Source organism: Apium graveolens, chromosome 3 (assembly GCF_009905375.1).
Source record: "Apium graveolens cultivar Ventura chromosome 3, ASM990537v1, whole genome shotgun sequence".
Lineage (NCBI taxonomy): Eukaryota > Viridiplantae > Streptophyta > Magnoliopsida > Apiales > Apiaceae > Apium > Apium graveolens.
In genome coordinates this window covers 123663208-123688018 of record NC_133649.1, presented here as the reverse complement: position 1 = coordinate 123688018, position 24811 = coordinate 123663208, and the positions used below count along the sequence as shown (strand labels likewise).

General features: G+C 35.9%; 2 long non-coding RNA genes across 2 annotated transcripts; both read left to right on the top strand.

Moving 5' to 3' along the window:
* Positions 1-360: 360 nt before the first annotated feature.
* On the top strand, positions 361-1645 carry LOC141710875 (uncharacterized). The gene is made up of 3 exons (XR_012571106.1): positions 361-701; positions 787-844; positions 1600-1645. It is a non-coding gene; the product is annotated as an uncharacterized LOC141710875 (long non-coding RNA).
* An 8534-nt stretch (positions 1646-10179) lies between these two features.
* On the top strand, positions 10180-11438 carry LOC141710874 (uncharacterized). Its single transcript, XR_012571105.1, has 3 exons — positions 10180-10495; positions 10581-10638; positions 11394-11438. It is a non-coding gene; the product is annotated as an uncharacterized LOC141710874 (long non-coding RNA).
* The last annotated feature ends 13373 nt before the right edge of the window (positions 11439-24811 follow it).

Sequence of the window (24811 nt, the reverse complement as noted above, 5' to 3'; positions counted from 1 at the left end):
TTCTAAGATCGTATTAGTATTCCATAAATTAAATGAGTGTATGTAAAGGTCATTAGAATTCGGATCCGGACACTTTGATTTTTCCCGAAAATCCACCAGATACCGAAAGAATTGAGTATAAGGTAACATGATTAAAAGGATTTAAATTCAAGGGTTATAAGAGAGGATCATAAAAGGAATATAAAATATTGAGAAAGGTTTAGGGGAACCCAAGTAATAAGATCCCGGATATGATCCCTCAAACGATCAACGAGAATGAATAATAAACGAGTCGTAAAGCAATTAAACGACTAAGGATCAAGCTTGGGCAAGTAGCTAGGGGATTAGCAAGGATAATACAAGTATTAAAGCACCTAATTAACAAGGATTAAGCTTAATGAAAAGCTTCCACCATAAGAAGAGGACAAGTGGCAAGAGTGATGCAAGTGGTGACATAGGCTTGCTTACATCACTTTCCACTAACTAACCAAGAGTTAGCCAAACAAATATCCACCTACCATTCCATTTACACCACAAAATAAGTCAACACAAGCAAGCTTTTTTCTCCCCCATTTTCATTGCTCTCGGCCAAAACAGAACCAGCACATTAAAACTGCTGTATCTCCTTCATTTCTCACTCAAATGTTGTGTTCTATAGCTCTTTGGAAAGGTATTGAGATGGCCTACAACTCTTGTTCACAAGTCTCATCCAAATAAGCATGGTAAGACCCTAATTTTTACAGTTCTTTAAATTGGACTTTTAGAAACTTCAAAGCCTAACTTTGTGTTCTTGATTTCTTTGGAAAGATCAAGCTTGTAGGAGGCTCCATAAGGCTTCCTAGTAACTTTCCACCCTCCAAGAAAGGTATAAATCTTCACAGCCTTTAGTAATAAGTTTGAATGTTGAAGTTTGGAGATGGTTTGGATGGATGAGTAGTAATTTGAATGATAAGCATGATTCGAGCTTAATTGTTAAGTAGTTTAGTTGAATTTGGAGATGTTATAATATATGATTGGATTGATATCCTTGAGCTTATTATGGCTGAAATCAGTAGCATTGATGTGTATCTTGAGTTGTTGTTGATTGGTAATTGGATTGATATGATTTAGAATGGTAAAAAATTTGGAAATCGCGTAAACATAGCCGTCGTAATGTCCGATTTACTTTAGACTGTTTTTGTTCATAACATTAGGACCCGAGTACTCCCTGATAGGTTTTGACCATTCCCATAATTAGATAGTTCATGTTACGAGCTTCGTTTTGATATGTGGTTCGTTTGATTCCGATGTACGGTTTAGGAGAAACGGCCGTTTTAAGTAACGACGTTTCGCGAACGAAACATTACCCCTCGCCTTACTTTGAAACATAGGTTAAAGACCTTAAATGACTAATTGGAGTATGAAACATTTATGTAAAGTGTAATAGGCAGTTGGTAAGACACTCGCTAAGGAATCGCCTTAAAACTCGTAATGGTTAATTTATTAAAAATGGTGGAGCCGAGGGTACTCGAGCGACTTAAGAGAATCAGTAAGCGCAAAGCGAGCGTTAGAGTCTAATTTGGTTAAAGTATAGATTTACAAGTGACTTCGGTTTAATTCCAACTTATATGTTGTTTATAGGTTACCAGACTCGTCCCGATCCATTTGTAACCCCCAGTCGCTCAGGCAAGTTTTCTACCCGTTATACTGTTGTTGTGATGTATATGTGTATATGCATGATCTTGTGATAAATGCATATTTGTTATTAGCAAATTCTTGGAATATATTGTAGCATGTGATATGGTATATATGCATGCCTGTTTCGTATTCTTGATTTATATATCTGTTGGTTCAAATGCTTATTCGTTGCATAATACTTATGCTAGAGATAAGCGGTATTTGCGTATACCCTTAGTATAGGGGATCAAAAGGTGAACTTTTTCTAAAATCGGGAGGCGAGGCTCCCGAGTATAATATATATTTATATATATATATTGATATAGTTTTTAAAACTATTAATCGAATAAGGTTTATTCGATAACTTTATTTTATTTAATGAATATTATTACGAATATTCATTCGAGGGCTTATGACTCCTTTATTTTATTTAATGAATATTATTACGAATATTCATTCGAGGGCTTATGACTCCTTTATTGTATTTAATGAATATTATTTTGAATATTCATTCGAGGACTTATGACTCCTTTTATTTTATTATTTGAATATTATTTGAATATTCATTCGAGGGCTTATGACTCTTTTATATTATTTATTGAATATTATTTGAATATTCATTCGAGGGCTTATGACTCAGTTTATATTATTTAATGAATATTATTTGAATATTCATTTGAGGATCTATGACTCCGATTATTTGCTGAGATATTCTTTATTTTATTAAAGAATAAGGTGTCGATAATCAAACTTATCTTTGATTATTCAAATAAAGATAGTACTTTCGTATAAGTATATCTTTGGTTATTTAATATCCATTTCAAGTATAAGTTTTAATACTTCTACTTCGATTATTTTTATAAGGAATATCTTTATGGGAATATTATTTAAATAATAATATTCAGATATTTTCTAATATATTGGGACTGATTTATTTCATTAAATCAGCATTACTCCAAACACTCTTTAAAGTGTTTTCGAGTCTTCAAAATGATTTTTAAAAGTTAGAGCGGATCCCAAAACTCATTTTTATATTTAAGATCTTCCTTTTAAAGGGGATTTAAATACTCGTTCAAAACTTGAGGGATCCGGCTCAGTGGTGTATTTTACATTCACAACGAGGTTGCTGTTTTGAGAAAACATCTTGATTACTTGCCCATCATTCGGGAAGTAAGTTCATCTATTTGAGTCGGCATAAGCAATATGGGCTCAGTGGGCGTCCATGAAAGTATAAGTGGCTCAGTGGGAGTCCATCAAATGCGTAAGTGGCTGAGTGGCAGTCCAGCATAAGGTCCTATTGCGGCCAGGGTGATGACCAGTGGGGAATTCGTCCATCTACTAGTAGAAAAGGTTACTTATTGGTATCTTTGCCTGATCAACAAGATATCAGGTTTATGCCAAGGTTTTCTCCTTTCCAAATTCATTGGATATTTCAACTCTGTTTATAATTTTCATAACAGAGGTTTTCAAGGAGTGTATGAAATGTATATATATAGGTGTATATATATATCGGGATTTAATGAAGTATCTCGTAACTTCATTATTTATAATGATATTCAAAGATTGAATCTATTCAAATCTTGTCTTGTAGTCTCATCTATGTGATGAACTTTTGAACTGATTATAACTTGAACGGTGGTAGTTCAAGTAATATTTGGAAAAGATATAAGTATATTGGGGTATCTTGTAACTTCATATTTTCAACTTATATCTAGTTAATGATTATCTTATGCATATCAAAGATTTTCAGAAAAACGTTGAGACAAGGGTAGATATATGAGATCACCTTGCAACGATATTTTTATAGAATTATAAACTGGAACTCTGTGTATATTATGCATGGAAGAGGACTTCCAAGATTTTGAAAAGTATATATGTATATATACTGAATATTTTGCGACTTCATCGCATTAAGATATCAAACTTGGTTCATTTCTTTTGAGCAAGACTTTCATGAGTACTATGAGAAGGCTCATATATTGTTAATCATTATACATATTATTTTGGTGGGCTTTCTGCTCACCCTTGCTTTCTTCTTTCATCACACAACAACAGATAGAAAAGATGAACAAGACCAAGCTCCCGATTCGCAAGCGGTTAGAAAACGTTCCGCAGTCTTCTGAAAGCGTTGATGCCGCCGTAGCTGAGGTAGGAGCTACCAATAGGCTAGGTTTTCAACTATTGATGAACCAGACTTATGTATAATATGAATTGTAATAATGGCAAGGAATATGTAAATTTATTCAGAACCTTTTTAAGGTGTAACGGTTTATAATTGTGGAATATAAGGACTTGTGTTATTTTTTGAGTGTTCATCTCTGAGACTATAACTTGTAGTATGTGTGTTTATTGTGGGGTCACAGTACAGAGTAGTTGATTATTTATTAAGATTGGGTGTTATTAAGGGAAATGGAACTCGTGACAACCCGGATCCCCGACCCCGGATTTGGGGGTGTTACAGAAGTGGTATCAGAGCTAAGCGTTATAAACCTCAGAGATGATGTGACGTTAAGATAATAAGTTCACTAAGATAATAAGAACTCTTGCCAAGTTCCTAGTCGGGCTACCTAATGTAGTACTGACAGTTAAAACCCTTATGGGAACCCTTATAAATATCATGATAGAAGCGTAGTTCATTATCGTATATGGTAGCGGGACTCCGAACCCTGAGGTTGAGGAGCAACAATGCGATGATGTTTTATTACTTATTGGAGATCAGATTATGGATCTGATAGAGCGTCCTAACGCGGGATCGGATGATGTTCATGTTGAGGATGTTGTCCTAGAAGGGATAGTTGCTGAGGAGGATCCCATGGAGGATCCTGACAAGAATGAATAAAGGACCACTGATGAATTGATGACCATGGTTAGGTCGACTACCAGAGGTAGAATTGGTCGGTCACTATCGGAGGTTAGTTCGAGTTTGTAAAGATAGTAGCCCCCTTTAACGCGGCTTACTCGTAAGACTGAGAAGTTTGAATGGACAGAGAAATACGAGAACAACTTTCAAGAACTGAAGCAAAGATTGGTGACGACCCCTATGATGGCGTTGCCGGATGGAAAAGGAGATTTTATGATGTGTAGTGACGCTTCGCATAAGGAATTAGGGTGCTTCTTATATAGCACAACAAGGTAATCGCGTACGCATCAAGACAATTAAGGGAATATAAAATTCGATATCCCCACCCATGAGCTTGGGCTCGTGGCAATAGTTTTGCCCTAAATATTGGAGGCACTACTTGTATGGAGAGAAGTACGAGATTTACACAAGCCATAAGTGCTCTAGTGCATTTTCACGCAGAAAGAGCTCAACATGCGCCAAATGAGGTGGTTAGAGATAATCAAGGATTACGATTATGAGATTCTTTATCATTCGGGGAAAGCCAATGTGGTGGCCGATGCCCTTAGTAAAAAGGAGAGACTCAAGATGATAATGTCTTTGAGAGAGTTTATAAAAGATTTTGAGAAAATGGAAATAGAAGTGAAGGTAACCGGAGCCGGTACCGAAAAGCTGTTTGAGATTGCAAGACAGACCGAATTATTGGAAAAGAACATATTGTGCCAGAAAAAGTGATGAATGAAGGCAGAGAGTCAAAAAAATAGATATGAGATTAATACCGAGAAAGATGATAAGGGAATAATGAAGTATTCCTATAGAATTTGGGTTCCAAATGTTTAAGAGCTTAAAGATGAGATCCTAGATGAAAGTCATAGTTCAAGGAATAAGATTTAGGGCAAACCCTGAATGTGATAGTCAGGGAGGACGCCATCAAGATAGAAGGAACCCATAACATAATGAAGTGGAAAATGAGGATTTTAACGTATAAGATAACCCCAAGTATGGGAGAAGGATGAAACATTTCATACTGAGAAAATAGAAGTCGAGCAAGATAAGGAGACCCGAGACGGTACTCCTATATGGAAATTCATGGACCTGTCTAAACAGAACTTATACTTTTACTCCCAACCACCACCTTAAGGAAACAATGCGGTAGGAAATCCTTTCATGACCTTTAAGTCACTAAGCTCTCAGAGTTCCGAGGAACAGTTTGACCCAGTCGAGGCAAGAGCCTGACTAAAGGAAATATAGGAATTATTTGAGATTCTAAATGATTGACGAAGCACAAAAGACTGTTTTTGTCACTTACCCCCGTAAGAGAGAGGCCACCCGTTGGTGACAGGCCAAGAAAGGCACAGAGCCAGAGGTTATAATAAACTGATTAAAGTTCAGACAATTGTTTTCGGGAAAGTATTTCCCAAGGTTATGGAGGTAGTGTAAAAGCTTTAGAGCCAGAACAAAAGCGGACGAGTATGATGAATTATGAATCTAAGTTGTAAAAGTTGTCAAGATTCGTTCTGAGGACACGAATCCAGAATGACAGGATGTTTGAAATCAATGCTTATGTTATGTTGGTTCATGTAATGGTTGTAATGGAAACGAAAATAAAAGACTGAAAAGGGAAGGAGTATAAAGGGATATAAAGGAAATAGAGTTGAAAAGTGATAAGGGAGTTAGGTATGGGAAACCCTAAGAAACCCTTGCAATAAATATAGAGAAGTATGTCATCATCAGCGTGATGGTGACTGATCATGAGATAAATTCAAGGTTTGAAGGCGTAAGCGATACGTATAGTTAATTCCCTTGAAGTTGACAGTATTTGATGAAACTTTGAGATAGATCGATTGATTAATAAGGAAACGCGGATGGACGGAGGAGTCAAGAAAGTAAGAAATTAGGAAAATTGGATGAAGGAAGTGACCTTCAAGAATATGAAGTGTAAGACCGGTGGCTTGATACCCAAAAAGGGAGACGCCAGGTATAAAAGATATCCCAACATTGAGATGACTGTTGAGATAAACAACAAAAGTAAATAAGGAATTATTAAGAAGAAGTTCACGTTGAACACGATCAATATCTTCCAGAACATCCTTGTTATCGTTACCCAATTTAGGCAATAAAAGCAGATAACCATTGTTATCTTTTGGAGGCCATATTGATTGACCTCATTTTGAATACAGATGTTATTGTGAAATTCAGCATATACTATCGAGGTGGGAATGGTTAAATAAGACACCCTTATCAGGGATATATGACTTGATTATCCATGGAAGGATGCATGTACCTTTTAAAGGTGGAATTAAGGATAGAACATCGGTAACTTAAAATAAATCCTAGGGGAATGCATAAAGGTTGGCATTTCACCCTTAATAGGGATAGTATGAGTTTTGACAGTATGAATTGGAAAGGATTAAGGTAATAACAACCTTTAAGAATCAGTGGAAAAATTCTTCAGAAGTATATAGACAATGATTCTGGTATTAATAAATGGTATCTTGATATGCCCTGTATCTAGGGAATACAGGAGGAACGATTCAAGGATAACCTTAGAGGTTTTATAAGGAGAAAGGTAATATTCAAAATTCTCAAGAATAGAAATGTTGATAAAGGAAATATGACGTAATTATAATGATGCCAAGTGGGGCACGTGTTAAACCACGAGAAAGTATGGATCGAACCAGTAAAGGTCGAAATTGTTCAGGGCAATTATGGCCTAGGATAAAAGATGTTCTAAGTATGATTGAGAGTCCGTCGTGACAGTGATTAACCTCTAAAGACTGAGGCAATAACTTATGGAAAAATGGTGATATTTTTTTTTACTCATCAGATTTTAAGGAAAACATCTTCACAAAATCAGTGATTGAAATAAGGTAGAAAATTTATTTGGAGGTGGTTAAAATGACATTGACTGTAAGGAAATTTTACTATCAGGAAAGGCCAAAGAGGTAGCCGACACTTTAAAGGTAAGAGGATAATTATAGGCGCTTGTGCCAAAGGAATACAGTGATGATGGTTAAAGCTGTGAAGGTTGTATTATGGTTTGGAAGATTGACATTCCTTCTGATGACTGTGCAATACTCAACCGTAATAGTAGTTGGGTAAAGGTTTAATTCGTGTAATCGCCATTAGCGGGCTATCTATCTTAAAAGGTCCTATCTTGAGAATAAGCCAGGACCATATTTCAAAAAGGACCAATCAAACCTTTGAGTTAAGTCTTCTATTGAAGGCATATGATTAAGAATGGTATTAACCTGCTATCGGTGCTTTGATTGAACTCTTCTGCAATTTTATATGCTTCATGTCATGTATGTATGTCAGGATCAGGAGTGTTCTTCATGAATTATGAATGGTGATTATGTTAACTCCTTAGAAGAATTCTATACTACATGTATGGACTCCGTATGGTTAGATATTAAGATTTCATGGAAAGTGAATGACGACAGTAGGTCAGTGGTGGACCATAGTAATGCAACAATGATTCTGCGAGTAATAAGCTGATTACAACCGTGAGAGTTGTATTGGAATGGATGTTGAGATTGAGTACCACTAATCTTGTCATGTTGACGTATAAGTTATCTTTGATAGAAAAGCTAGGTCGATTATTTACCTATTGAATATTTATTCCTTCTTAGGAATAGAGAGTCGTATTACTATACGAAGAAGATTGCGGTGCAAGCATAGAATTCTAGTAACGATGATGTCTAGAATGAGATCCCAGATTCGATTTTCGATGTCGAGGGAGTTTCAAAGGTGATTGTGTATAAGCTTGAGGAAGAGCATGGGTCCATAGAATGATGGACGGAATAGCAAAAATATTTAGGCATGTGAAATACGACGCTATAATACTTGATGTTGATATAAATACATACATGTTTTGTTCTCCTATGACAAACCTCTATAGTTCAGAGGTAGATTCCAAGCCAGATATTTTATGGCAATAAATGTTTTTTTTACGAATATACAATTCTCTTCAGTTCGTTCTTTTCTCTTCTTTTCATTTCATATAAACTGAGAAGAACAACCCTTCCAGAAGGGGAGGTATTGCTGAATGACTATCTATCTGTGTGATAGAAGCTGAGTAGGATACCATCTATTGTTTAATTGCTTGTTAAGTACTAAAGGCTGGCCACCTTCTGTACTAACTATGCAATAGAACAAGTGTTCATGATCATAGTGATCTCTCAATAAATTCTTTTACTTTTATACGAAGGACCAAGCTTTCAAAGATGGAGGCAGCTAGAGATGAAGTGGTACCAAGTAAGATGGTATTCCGATTCTAACGCGTCCGTGATACTAAGGTTGACGCGATTATTAAGAGGTTATAAAACTCTAGCGAGTAAAGGTATATCTAGAATAGTATCATGTACGGAAGATAGTAACGATTACGAACTGGAAAAGAATGGGTATTGAGAAGCAAAATCTATAGTGCTAGAAGCTATGATGAAATTCTGTGCAATAGACTTGAAAGAAATTGGAATGATCACTTAACACGAATTGAGTTTTCTTACGACAATAGATCATATGTCATTATCGAGATGTCGCCTTATGAGATCCTTGAGGGAAGACAATGTCGATCTCCCTTATGTTAGGATGAAGTTGTAGAGCGCAAGATGCTCGGACCTGCAGTGGTCCAAAGGACCAAGGATATAATAGATCTAATCAGAAGACGACTGGTAGTAGCCCAAGATGGACATAAAAAGTATGCTGATTTGACAATGAAAGGACAAGGAGTATGAAGTAGGGGACCTAGTGTTGTGAAAGATATCCCCTTGGAAAGCCTTGGAAAGGATTGATGAGGTTCGGAAAGAAAGAAAAGCTAAGTCCACGATTTGTTGGACCCTTGGAGATATTAAGACGTATTGGGAAGTTAGCATATGAGCTAGCCCTATCCCCGAACCTGTAGCAAGTTTATAACGTGTTTCACATATCAATGTTAAGGAAGTGTAATCCGGATGCCAGACAAATAAGGGCATATGAGCGCATAGACATGCAACCAGGCGTAACCTATATGGAGCATCCAGGAAGGGTTATAATTGGAAAGGGATTAAGTACTTAGGAGTAGGGTTATCAAACTAGACCAAGTTTGGTGGTAGAACCACCATGTGGGAAAAATTGACTTGGGAGTTAGAAAGTGCAATGCTAGAAAAGTATCCCCAACGGTTTTCTATCTGATTCTGGGACGGAATCCTTTTAAGGAGGGGAGACTGTAATAACCCCAATTTTTGGAATTTTTAAAACACGGATGAATAGTAACTTTTGCTGACAATGCTGATTAAGGAAAATTATCAGACCACGTTATATAGGAGTACTGTTATGGAAATTCTAAGATCGTATTAGTATTCCATAAATTAAATGAGTGTATGTAAAGGTCATTAGAATTCGGATCCGGACACTTTGATTTTTCCCGAAAATCCACCAGATACCGAAAGAATTGAGTATAAGATAACATGATTAAAAGGATTTAAATTCAAGGGTTATAAGAGAGGATCATAAAAGGAATATAAAATATTGAGAAAGGTTTAGGGGAACCCAAGTAATAAGATCCCGGATATGATCCCTCAAACGATCAATAAGAATGAATAATAAACGAGTCGTAAAGCAATTAAACGACTAAGGATCAAGCTTGGGCAAGTAGCTAGGGGATTAGCAAGGATAATACAAGTATTAAAGCACCTAATTAACAAGGATTAAGCTTAATGAAAAGCTTCCACCATAAGAAGAGGACAAGTGGCAAGAGTGATGCAAGTGGTGACATAGGCTTGCTTACATCACTTTCCACTAACTAACCAAGAGTTAGCCAAACAAATATCCACCTACCATTCCATTTACACCACAAAATAAGTCAACACAAGCAAGCTTTTTTCTCCCCCATTTTCATTGCTCTCGGCCAAAACAGAACCAGCACATTAAAACTGCTGTATCTCCTTCATTTCTCACTCAAATGTTGTGTTCTATAGCTCGTTGGAAAGGTATTGAGATGGCCTACAACTCTTGTTCACAAGTCTCATCCAAATAAGCAAGGTAAGACCCTCATCTTTACAGTTCTTTAAATCGGACTTTTAGAAACTTCAAAGCCTAACTTTGTGTTCTTGATTTCTTTGGAAAGATCAAGCTTGTAGGAGGCTCCATAAGGCTTACTAGTAACTTTCCACCCTCCAAGAAAGGTATAAATCTTCACAGCCTTTAGTAATAAGTTTGAATGTTGAAGTTTGGAGATGGTTTGGATGGATGAGTAGTAATTTGAATGATAAGCATGATTCGAGCTTAATTGTTAAGTAGTTTAGTTGAATTTGGAGATATTATAATATATGATTGGATTGAGATCCTTGAGCTTATTATGACTGAAATCAGTAGCATTGATGTGTATCTTGAGTTGTTGTTGATTGGTAATTGGATTGATATGATTTAGAATGGTAAAAAATTTGGAAATCGCGTAAACATAGCCGTCGTAATGTCCGATTTACTTTAGACTGCTTTTGTTCATAACATTAGGACCCGAGAACTCCCTGATAGGTTTTGACCATTGCCATGTTTAGATAGTTCATGTTAAGAGCTTCGTTTTTATATGTGGTTCGTTTGATTCCGATGTACGGTTTAGGAGAAACGGCCGTTTTAAGTAACGACGTTTCGCGAACGAAACATTACCCCTCGTCTTACTTTGAAACATAGGTTAAAGACCTTAAATGACTAATTGGAGTATGAAACATTTATGTAAAGTGTAATAGGCAGTTGGTAAGACACTCGCGAAGGAATCGCCTTAAAACTCATAATGGTTAATTTATTAAAAATGGTGGAGCCGAGGGTACTCGAGTGACTTAAGAGAATCAGTAAGCGCAAAGCGAGCGTTAGAGTCTAATTTGGTTAAAGTATAGATTTACAAGTGACTTCGGTTTAATTCCAACTTATATGTTGTTTATAGGTTACCAGACTCGTCCCGATCCATTTGTAACCCCCAGTCGCTCAGGCAAGTTTTTTACCTGTTATACTGTTGTTGTGATGTATATGTGTATATGCATGATCTTGTGATAAATGCATATTTGTTATTAGCAAATTCTTGCGATATATTGTAGCATGTGATATGGTATATATGCATGCCTGTTTCGTATTCTTGATTTATATATCTGTTGGTTCAAATGCTTATTCGTTGCATAATACCTATGCTAGAGATAAGCGGTATTTGCGTATACCCTTAGTATAGGGGATCAAAAGGTGAACTTTTTCTAAAACCGGGAGGCGAGGCTCCCGAGTATAATATATATATATATATATATTTATTGATATAGTTTTTAAAACTATTAATCGAATAAGGTTTATTCGATAACTTTATTTTATTTAATGAATATTATTACGAATATTCATTCGAGGGCTTATGACTCCTTTATTTTATTTAATGAATATTATTACGAATATTCATTCGAGGGCTTATGACTCCTTTATTTTATTTAATGAATATTATTTTGAATATTAATTCGAGGACTTATGACTCCTTTTATTTTATTATTTGAATATTATTTGAATATTCATTCGAGGGCTTATGACTCTTTTATATTATTTATTGAATATTATGTGAATATTCATTCGAGGGCTTATGACTCAGTTTATATTATTTAATAGATATTATTTGAATATTCATTTGAGGATCTATGACTCCGATTATTTGCTGAGATATTCTTTATTTTATTAAAGAATAAGGTGTCGATAATCAAACTTATCTTTGATTATTCAAATAAAGATAGTACTTTCGTATAAGTATATCTTTGGTTATTTAATATCCATTTCAAGTATAAGTTTTAATACTTCTACTTCGATTATTTTTATAAGGAATATCTTTATGGGAATATTATTTAAATAATAATATTCAGATATTTTCTAATATATTGGGACTGATTTATTTCATTAAATCAGCATTACTCCAAACACTCTTTAAAGTTTTTTCGAGTCTTCAAAATGATTTTTAAAAGTTAGAGCGGATCCCAAAACTCATTTTTATATTTAAGATCTTCCTTTTAAAGGGGATTTAAATACTCGTTCAAAACTTGAGGGATCCGGCTCAGTGGTGTATTTTACATTCGCAACGAGGTTGTTGTTTTGAGAAAACATCTTGATTACTTGCCCATCGTTCGGGAAGTAAGTTCATCTATTTGAGTCGGCATAAGCAATATGGGCTCAGTGGGCATCCATGAAAGTGTAAGTGGCTCAGTGGGAGTCCATCAAATGCGTAAGTGGCTGAGTGGCAGTCCAGCATAAGGTCCTATTGCGGCCAGGGTGATGACCAGTGGGGAATTCGTCCATCTACTAGTAGAAAAGGTTACTTATTGGTATCTTTGCCTGATCAGCAAGATATCAGGATTATGCCAAGGTTTTCTCCTTTCCAAATTCATTGGATATTGCAACTCTGTTTATAATTTTCATAACAGAGGTTTTCAAGGAGTGTATGAAATATATATATAGGTGTATATATATATCGGGATTTAATGAAGTATCTCGTAACTTCATTATTTATAATGATATTCAAAGATTGAATCTATTCAAATCTTGTCTTGTAGTCTCATCTATGTGATGAACTTTTGAACTGATTATAACTTGAACGGTGGTAGTTCAAGTAATATTTGGAAAAGATATAAGTATATTGGGGTATCTTGTAACTTCATATTTTCAACTTATATCTAGTTAATGATTATCTTATGCATATCAAAGATTTTCAGAAAAACGTTGAGACAAGGGTAGATATATGAGATCACCTTGCAACGATATTTTTATACAATTATAAACTGGAACTCTGTGTATATTATGCATGGAAGAGGACTTCCAAGATTTTGAAAAGTATATATGTATATATACTGAATATTTTGCGACTTCATCGCATTAAGATATCAAACTTGGTTCATTTCTTTTGACCAAGACTTTCATGAGTACTATGAGAAGGCTCATATATTGTTAATCATTATACATATTATTTTGGTGGGCTTGCTGCTCACCCTTGCTTTCTTCTTTCATCACACAACAACAGATAGAAAAGATGAACAAGACCAAGCTCCCGATTCGCAAGCGGTTAGAAAACGTTCCGCAGTCTTCTGAAAGCATTGATGCCGCCGTAGCTGAGGTAGGAGCTACCAATAGGCTAGGTTTTCAACTATTGATGAACCAGACTTATGTATAATATGAATTATAATAATGGCAAGGAATATGTAAATTTATTCAGAACCTTTTTAAGGTGTAACGGTTTATAATTGTGGAATATAAGGACTTGTGTTATTTTTTGAGTGTTCATCTCTGAGACTATAACTTGTAGTGTGTGTGTTTATTGTGGGGTCACAGTACAGAGTAGTTGATTATTTATTAAGATTGGGTGTTATTAAGGGAAATGGAACTCGTGACAACCCGGATCCCCGACCCCGGATTTGGGGGTGTTACAGTATATGTATTTTCGATACAAGAAAACAAAGTTAAATATAACTCATTTAAATTTGACTGGGATCATAATTAGTCGGTCGAATTTAATTAAATACGACCGAATTATTAAATTCAACTTCCTTTATAACAACTGATTCAGAATCAGTCAAATTTAGTTAAAAACGACCGTGTGCGGTCAAATTTAGCTAAATTCGACCAATTTTTCTCAATCGAATTTAGCCGTTTTTCTTGTAATATTTGCTTCTAATTTATTTTTTAGCCAAATTTTTACTTCTAGTTAGTGTTAGGACTAAGTGAAATAGTATAGTAAATAATAAAAGAGATCCTTGGGTTATAACATTATGGTGTAATAGATATTTTCAAATAAAATTATGAAACTACCTTTTTCATTTTGTATTATAAACTGTAATGAGAAGACGAAGCTATCAATGCATTTATAACTTGAAAAGAGAAAATAAAATAACATTTATAATAATATGTTTCTAACTACTTTTATTGCTCTTTCTAACAAACTAAAACCTGGAAATGACTAAAATATCTTTCTTGACTGATTTATTACAAAAACACCTTAATCATCTCAATACCCCCTTCAAACCGGACAATAGGGATGATGTAAAACCAGCCAAGTTGTCCAAGCTTGGCAGATAAGAAACGTAACTGAGCGGAACCTAGAGATTTGGTAAGTATATTAGCCAATTGCAACTGAGACCGAACATGATATAACTTGAGTAAATGAGAATCAATGTAACCACTAATAAAATGACAATCAACACACAAATGTTTCCCACATTCCTAAAAGACCCGATTCTCTTCAATGTATTGAGAACTGACAAAAGAACAGAAATATGAAGATCATGTAGAATACCATGTAGCCAGATAATCTCACCAGTTGTATAACTCATAATTTTGTTCTCACTTTCACAAGTACTCTTAGAAGTAGTCTTCTAGTTTTTTGGTCTTTCAAGATATCAAAGAATTACCAAGAAACATGGCATACCCTGATAAAGACTTGGAAGAAAAGGAACAAATGCCCCAATAAGTGTCACAATAGCCTTTTAAGAAAAAATCGGTCTTGGCAAGATAAAACAATCTTATGTTGATGGTGGTCTATTTATTTTTCAAAACTTGAAAAACAGCCTTAAGATGAGAATCTACAAGATTATTTAAAAACGGGTTACACTGAATAAGAAATGTCAGGCCTGGTCATATTAAGATAGAAAAGCTATCCAAAAATTCTTCTATAAAACTATGGATCAGCCAAACTAGGACCATCTTTGATACTTAAATGAAGTTTACTTGGAAATAGAGTAACAACAGCTTTGCAATCTTGACCAGTATCTTTAAGAAGATCTAGAATATAATTCCTTTGATTAAGAAGAATACCTAATGCATATATGGTAACTTTAATACTCAAGAAATAAGAAAGTGATCCAAGATCCTTAATAGTAAAAGCCTTATGAAGATGAGACTTCACAATCTGAATATTGAGCAAAGAGTTTTAGAAATAAGAAGATCATCAATATAAGCCACAACTGCAGTAAAGTCACCAATTAAAGTTTTGACAAAGAGGGAATAGTCTTGCTTAGACTGAACAAATTCAAGATCCAACAAATTTTTACTAAGTTCAACATTTCATTATCTTGCTGCTTGTCTTGAACCATAAATATAGACATCTTCAATCTATATACTAATCCAGGTGCAACATTGTAATCAGGTTGAGGAAGTGTGTATAATTTTCCATCACCATAATCATGTAAGAAAGCATTGTTGATGTCAAGATGATAAATTGGCCGGTCCTTGGCAGAGGCCAAAGCAAATAAGGACTCTTACAATAGTGAATCGGGCCACGGTGCTAAAAGTATACTTGCAATCTTTACCCTTGATTTGTTTATCTCTTCTAGCCACTAGTCGAGTTTTAAAATTATTTAAAGTTCCATCAGGATAAAATTTGGCTTTAAAAACCTATTTAAAGCCAATAGTTGTTTTGTTTGGAGGTAAAGGAACCAAATTCCATGTATGATTGTTTTCGAAAGCCAGTAACTCAGACTCCATTGTTTGAACCCAGTTTTGATAAGTTTTAGCCTAAGAGTAAAGACGAGGTTCATGTATCGAAAAAACCTTGTCCAAAGATGTCAAATAAGCATGACTAGAAAAATATAATTGAATGTCAGTATAGACATTAAATGCTTGAGATTTAGGAGTTGTAGAATAAGATACAACATAATCATCAAACTTCTTAGGGACATTTGAAGCTCCAGCAGATCTTCTAATAGGAATAATAGATTGTTCTAATGTATTATTAGAAGAAACATCATGAATAAAATCAAGAGATGGTAAATTCATAACTGGAGTAAAAGGAGGAAGATCAGAAATATGAATCTGATCGAAAATGGGAAAAATAAGATCATCAGAATTGTCAATAGACAAATCAATAGGTATAGGAGGTGTAGAAACACGAGCATAAGAAGTTTTAGAAGGAAAAATAAATTTCTTGAATTATACATATCTGATAATAAACACCCTTTAATTAACCAAATGATATAATTTGTAAGCCTTCTGAGCATATGGATAACCCAGAAAAACACATTTTAAAGCCCTTGGAGAAAATTTCTCTGAACTCTTAAGAGAAATATAACACAAACACTTAATTACCCCAATCTGGAATAATCAAGATCAGATTTTATAAGAATGTTGTAAGGTGATGACCAAGACAACACAAAGGAAGGAATGATATGTAATAACTCGAATTTTTGAGACTTTATAAAATGTTTGATGAACAGTAACCCTGATGATCGGGGAAAACTTTTTAGTTCACACTATGTTATGCATGGAAAATTTAACTTTCAAGTCGATATCGTGATTATACGTACCAAATGAGTGTATGTAAAAGCCATTAGTTTTCAAAGAAAATGAACTTTGTAAAACGACCGTATCTACGAACCATCAAGGAATGCGAGAATCACAGTAAAGTTACAAATCTAAAATCCTACAAATAAAAACCCTACAAATAAAAACCCAAGTACAAGGTTTCAAAGCGTTAAGGACTTGTAAGAAAGGATTTACCCCGCAAATCGCTTACGAAGATTTATTACAAAAATAAATAAATGACCAAACGAATAAATAAAACATACCAAGCTATGCAAACCATGCAAACTAGTAACCAATATAAGATGCATAGTAACCTAGCTAGGAAAATAGTAGAATAAATAGTAGGTGAGGTATTTAAGCTAGCAACCTAGCTTTGAAAAATTAGCCAAGCTAGTAAGATATGATGAGATTTGCATATCTAAAGATTATATACACATATATTATATCACTTATTCAAGAAGAAACACAAAGAAGCAAGCACAACTCTCTCTCTCTCTCCCCCCCACCCAAAACTCCATTCGGCCCCTTGAAGAAAAACAAGAAAATCAAATTCCAAACTCCAACTTCTAGCCATGTATAAATTCTTCAATTAATTCTTAAGCTTCCTACATATCAAACTAAGGTAAGATATCTTTTTGAAAGCATTTAATTAAGGTTTGGATGGTGAAATAAATCCATGAAAGTAATGATGAATAGTGCTAAATAGGCACACTTTTTGATTTCTTGATTTTCATGGAAATAATTAGGAACCTTAAGCACACCCAAGCCTCACCAAGCTTCATACATCAAGGGGAATACATTCCAAGCTATCAAAAAAGGTATAAATCTTTACCCAAACTTTGTTTAAGGTTTAAGTTTCAAGAAAATCATGAATCTTAGTTGTAAACCTAGTTTTATGGTTGATATGTTATTTCTTGATGATTAGTTAGTTAGTTATTAAGGTTGATGTTGTGGCCTTAAGAACTTGATGTTCTTAAGAGGAGTAAGTGTTAAAATGATGATATGATGATGGTTAGTTATTGATTAGTAGTTTAGAGCAAAAACGAAACTCGAATTGTGAGCGTAACTTCGATAAAATGAGCGAATCATAACCTTAAGTTTTCTGCAGAAATACAGAATGTATAAACTGTGATTTATTGAAAATTAATATTTGAGAATGATATATCTTGTTGTAAGGATCTTTTAGGCGCTTAAATCGCTTGATTTTGATTTACGGTTCAAAAATTAGGCCCGTTTTAGTAAGAACAGTTTACGCGATAAAAATTTCTACGAAATACGAATTTTGAAAATATAAATGACCGACTTAAAAGTATTCAAAAATTATTAATTTTTTACAGAGAGTAAGAAATGAAATATATTAACTTCAATAAAAATTTCAAGTGAAAATATGGAATTTTCAATTTTATAAAAATATCGGAGCCAAGATCGCGCGAGTAGAAATTCTTAAGAATCACGAGTGGAACCGAGGGATAAAATGTAAAAGAGATTAATGGATGTAAAGGATTATGAAAGAAAAACGAATTTAACAAGTACTCATACTTATGGAAATGAGAAGAGTAAAGCGAGTCATGTAAATGGATAGTAAGTGTTGCGTATTTACCAAAGTGACGATAAATGCGATTAGAATCTAACAGAACAATGATGTTCTTGATTTTAGATTTCCAGGAAAACTCTAGAGCACCTTCCACCACGAGACACCCATGAAAGTTTACGAACCCGACTCCATATACTGTTGGGTTTTAAAAATTGTTTTACTGTCTTTCGTATAAATGCCATGTTTGCCATGATAGTAAAATACGAGTTTTACGTTTCAATAACGATTGAATTTACGACGAGTATATCGTAGAATATTTTAACGCTAAAATAAAGCGTGATGCATGTTAGGGCGGAAAATACGCGCTAATAATAAATGCAAGTATACGCGTTCGCGAGTAATATAGAATACTTTCTAGTTCGTTCCCACAGAGACTCAGACTAATTATGCTCAATTAACACTCACTCACCAATGTATGATTACTTCTCAATGCTAAGACAATAACACAAAGAATTGATTAACTAATTATTAACTAGAATTAACTACGAGAATTTAACACTTAACAGACACTTGAATTAACAATATTAAACACACATGAGATCATAACTTCATTACTACTTCCTTCAATAGTTATTGTTATAACCCTTAGCTTGTAACGGTGATGATATTAATCGAACAACACGAAACTGATAAAAGAAAACTTTCGTTGTACCAATACCATTCTACCAAGCATCCACAATTAAGATAGAAGTTGAATAGTCATCAATTATGTTGAGACCCTATATGTCTACAGAATTTGACAACATAATGATTTAAGCACAAGTTATTCCTTATGATTACACAGGGCAAGTAAAACGGTTAGAGTTACCCACTAATCATGCATACACATACATGAACCTATGCTAGCATGGCAAGTTCTAAATCTCAAGATCCACCGTCGCTTCACAAGAGATTAACACCCTATCTTATATGTTCGCGACGCACATAAGACGAATAAGCACAACCAATACTAGATATCATACAATCATCACACACTAAGGTATTAAACAATTAACTAAAGAATTCCATAGCAAATCCGTTACGACCCCATGATCATGATTAACCCATGACTGAACTCATCGTCACCATGAGTTCATATGAAAATATGATAATAACACACGAGAATAATTAATAAAACTACTTATATTAAACCAGAGTACGTCATAAGAGTAAATAGGTTCAAAGCAAAGAAAATCAGCATCCACTGTTATAACGAATAAAAGAATCACAAGAAACTATGCTTCCTCTTCGTTGCGATGTGCTAAAACGGTCTTCTTCCTTATCTCCTTGCTCCTCGATTAATACCACGATTCAACACACGTGAAACATCTCTGACAACTACTTATATAGAAGTCCCACAAAACCCAGCCATCTAAGAAGTCAGAAGTCCAGCAGAACAAGAACTCTAAAAATTAGAATTAAAAATTACGTCCCTGAGCGGCCGCCCAGCAATCCTGAGCGGGCGCCCAGCTTCCTGAGCGGCCGCCCAGCCAGGCTGAGCGGGCGCCCAACACCTTTCTGGTTGATATTCTGCTCCCATTCTTTGCTGCATTCTGCTCCTATCTTCCCACTTGCAATGCCAAACACATACTAAGGCTTATTCTTGATGAAATCTCCCCACAAATGCAAGTAATACCCTAAAATGCACAAACACTAGAAAATCGCATCAAATACACAAAATACTTGATTTCAAGACATCAATTCAAGCCATTATAAGACGTTCTAAGTGGTATAAAATGCCACTTATCAATGCATAAATTTTAAGACAGAGAGTTGGTCAGAGTTTACAAAGTAAAAACCCAGGAATCATGGCTCTTCCTCCTGAACTGCGAATAACTGCTCATCCGAAAAAGATTCGTTGATCAATGTCTTATCATGTGAAGTAGAAATCGGGATTCTCTAATCTAGATAGATGGTCAGCTACTTGATTCTCAGTACCTTTTCGATCCTTGATCTCTAACTCAAATTCCTGTAGCAAGAGCACCCAACAAATAAGTCTAGGCTTCGAATCCTTGTTGGAAACCAAATAGCGAATGGACGCATGATCGGTGAATACTTTCACCTTTGTCCTAAGCAGATAAGATCGAAATTTTTGAAACCAAAGACTATAGCCAAGAGCTCCTTCTCAGTAGTGGTGTAGTTCATTTGAGCTCCATTTAGAGTCTTATTAGCATAGTATACCACATGAAAAAGATTATTCTTACGCTGCCCAAGAACTGCTCCCACTGCATAATCACTCGCATCACACATCATCTCAACAGGCTCTGTCCAATCAGGTGTCGTAATAACTGGTGCAGTTATCAAACTCTTCTTGAGAGTCTCGAATGCCGCCAAACATTCATCATCAAATTTGAAAGGCACATCCTTCTCGAGCAAATTGCATAACGGCTTAGATATCTTCGAGAAGTCCTTAATAAAACGCCGATAAAAACCCGCATGACCAAGAAAACTACGGTTTCCTTTCACAGAAATAGGTGGTGGAAGATTTTCAATGACTCCCACCTTGGCTTTGTCCACCTCAAGACCCTTGCTAGAGACCTTATGCCCAAGAATAATGCCTTCACGCACCATAAAGTGACATTTTTCCCAATTGAGCACCAAATTAGTTTTCACACACCTTTTGATCACCGCACGAAGATTATTCAAACATTCATCATACGAATGTCCAAAGACGGAGAAGTCGTCCATGAACACTTTGACATTATTTCCAATCATATCAGAGAATATAGCCATCATACATCTCTGAAAAATAGCAGGTGCACCTCATAAGCCAAACGAAACTCTGCGAAAAGCAAATTTGCCAAATTGACAAGTGAAGGTAGTCTTTTCTTGATCCTCTGGTGCAATGCATATCTGATTATACCCCGAATAGCCATCCAGAAGATAATAATACTCATGACCGGCCAACCTGTCAAGCATCTGATCAATAAATGGAAAAGGGATGTGATCCTTTCTTGTGGCCTTGTTCAACTTTCTGTAATCCATGCATACCCTCCATCCTGTGACTGTTCGAGTGGGGATGAGCTCGTTCTTCTCATTTGCTACCACAGTAATACCTCCTTTCTTAGGTATACATTGCACGGGGCTCACCCAAGAACTGTCAGAAATAGGATATATGATTCCTACGTCCAGCCACTTCAGAATTTCTTTCTTCACCACTTCTTTCATGATAGGATTAAGTCGTCGCTGTTGCTCAACAGTTGGCTTACTACCTTCTTCTAGCAGAATTTTATGCATGCAGTACAAAGGGTTGATCCCTTTGATATCTGCTATAGTCCATCCAATAGCCGATTTGAATTCTCTCAAAATCCTCAATAGCTTGTCCTCCTTACTACCTGAAAGGTCAGATGCAATAATAACAGGTAAAGTAGATGCATCACCTAAAAAGGCATACCTCAAGTGTTCAGGCAATGGTTTAAGCTCCAAAGTAGGTGCTTCCTCAATAGATGGTTTGAGCTTTCCTTCAGCATTTTTGAGATCAGAAGTACCAGAGATTCAAATGGCATGTCTAGCTTTCGCCTCCAAGGAGAAGCATTTAGATATTGTAGTTGCTCATTGCCATCCTCTTCATCACTGTCAAACTCCCCCACTAAGGCTTTCTCTAATGCGTCAGACATTAGCATATGATCAAGTTCTGAAGTTACCGCAGAATCAATCAAATCCACCTTTAAGCATTCCTTGTCTTCTGTAGGGAATTTTATCACTTTGAATACATTGAATGTCACATCCTGATCCTGCACCCGCATAGTAAGTTCACCTTTCTGCACATCTATCAAGGTACGGCCTGTAGCCAAGAAAGGTCTTCCCAAGATTATGGGGATCTTCTTATCTTCCTCGAAATCTAAATTGACAAAGTCCGTAGGGAAGAAGAGCTTATCCACCTTGACTAACACGCCCTCCACTATGCCTCGTGGATATGTAATAGAACGATCAGCCAATTGTAGAGACATGTAGGTGGGCTTTGGATCAGGAAAATTCAACTTTTTGAAGATAGACAACGGCATCAGATTGATGCTTGCTCCCAAATCGCACAGGCATTTATCAAAAGACAACTTGCCAATGGTGTAAGGCATGGTGAAGCTACCTGGATCTTTAAGCTTTGGAGGTAATTTTAGTTGCAGCACAACACTGCACTCTTCCGTTAGAGCAACGGTCTCAAGGTCATCCAGTTTCACCTTCCTTGAAAGAATACTCTTCATGAATTTCACATAACTAGGCATTTGCTCCAGAGCCTCAGCAAAAGGTATGTTGATGTGAAGTTTCTTGAACACCTCCAGAAACTTTCTGAACTACTTATCCAGTTTTTGTTGCAATCTCTTAGGGAAAGGTGGTGGAGGATATAGTTATTTCTTCCCTGTATTACCCTCAGGCAGAGTGTGTTCAATAGTAGTCTTCCTTGGTCCCGCCGCTTTCACCTTTTGCTTCTCTTCTTCATTACCAACTTCAGATTCTCTGTCTTTTGCTTTTTCAGCATCAACAACTTTTCCAGACCGTAAGGTAATAGACTTGACTTGCTCTTTAGCTTCCTTCCTACCTGGCACTTCAGTATCACTGGGAAGTATGCCAGGTTGACGATTGAGCACTGCATTGGCTATTTGACCAATTTGATTTTCCAAGGTCTTGATAGAAACACCCTGACTTTTGCACAACAACTTGAGTTCCTCGAAATTAGCACTAAAAGGTGGAGCAGCACCTCCTTGTTGAGGATATGATTGCCTTTGAACATAATGACGTGGTTGCTGGAATCCAGGTGGATTAAACTGTTTACTTACGCCTTGCTGATATGGTTGCTGAATAGCATTCTGATTATTACTCCAGCTGAAATTTGGATGATTTATGTTGTTAGGATGATAAGTAGCTGGCACAGGCTGCTGCGGTCGCTGATAATTGTTCACATACTGAACAGATTCATTGACAAGAGAACACTGATCTGTAGCATGAGAACCTGCACAAAGGTCACAAACCATAGCTATCTGATTGACTCCATAGGTGGCTAAAGAATCGACCTTCATAGACAGCGCTTGGAGCTGCGCTGCAATAGCTGTAGCTGTATCAACTTCCAGAATACATGCTACCTTCCCAGGCATCATCCTTTGAGTTGGGTTTTGATGCTCATTTGCAGCCATAGTCTCAATAAGATTATAAGCCTCAGTATAGCTTTTGGCCCACAAAGCACCTCCAGCTGCTGCATCGAGCATGGGCCGAGATTGGGCCCCCAAACCATTATAGAAACCAGTGATCACCATCCAGTCAGGCATACGATGGTGTGGACACTTTCTCAACATCTCTTTGTAGCACTCCCAAGCTTCGCACATAGATTCTGTAAGCTGCTGCGCAAACTGAGTAAGAGCACTCCTCATAGCTGCAGTCTTTGCCATTGGATAGAACTTTACCAGAAAATTTTGCACAAGATCTTGCCAAGTAGTGATGGACCCAACTGGTTCAGAATGTAACCAGTCCTTAGCTTTCTCCCTCAGAGAGAATGGGAAAAGCCTCAGCTTGATAGCCTCATCAATCACGCCATTATATTTGAAAGTACTACAGATCTCAACAAAATTCCTGATGTGCATGTTGGGGTCTTCAGTTGCAGCACCTCCGAAAGAAACAGAATTCTACACCATCTGAATAATGCCCGGCTTGATTTAAAAAGTGTTAGCCTGAATAGCCGGATGAAGAATGCTTGACTGAATGTCATCAATTTTAGGCCGAGAAAAGTCCATAAGAGCTGGATCTGTTGGAACTATACGATCACTCATGATTACTGGTTCTTTCTGCTCACTCTCTTTATCCGAATCATCAAAATCTATCTTCTCCGGAATATCAAGAACTGAGTCTGTCTCCTCAACCGTATCTAAAGTCCTCTTGTGAGTACGAGAACGTGTTTGCATAAACGCTCGCTAAAGTACCTGAAACACAACCGGAAACGATAAGTAACACTTCTTAATCAATGAGTCCTAATGACCACTGATGGTAAATGCATAAACTAAACTAATACGCCGAGTCCCCAGAAGCGGCGCCAAAAAACTTGTTAGGGCGGAAAACACGCGCTAATAATATCGCAAATATACGCGTTCGTGAGTAATATAGAATACTTTCTAGTTCGTTCCCACAGAGACTCAGACTAATTATGCTCAATTAATACTCACTCACCAATGTATGATTACTTCTCAATGCTAAGACAATAACACATAGAATTGATTAACTAATTATTAACTAGAATTAACTACGAGAATTTAACACTTAACAAACACTTGAATTAATAATATTAAACACACATGAGATCATAACTTCATTACTACTTCCTTCAATAGTTATTGTTATTACCCTTAGCTTGTAACAGTGATGATATTAATCGAACAACACGAAACTGATAAAAGCCAACTTTCGTTATACCAATACCATTCTACCAAGCATCCACAATTAAGATAGAAGTTGAATAGTCATCAATTATGTTGAGACCCTATATGTCTACATAATTTGAC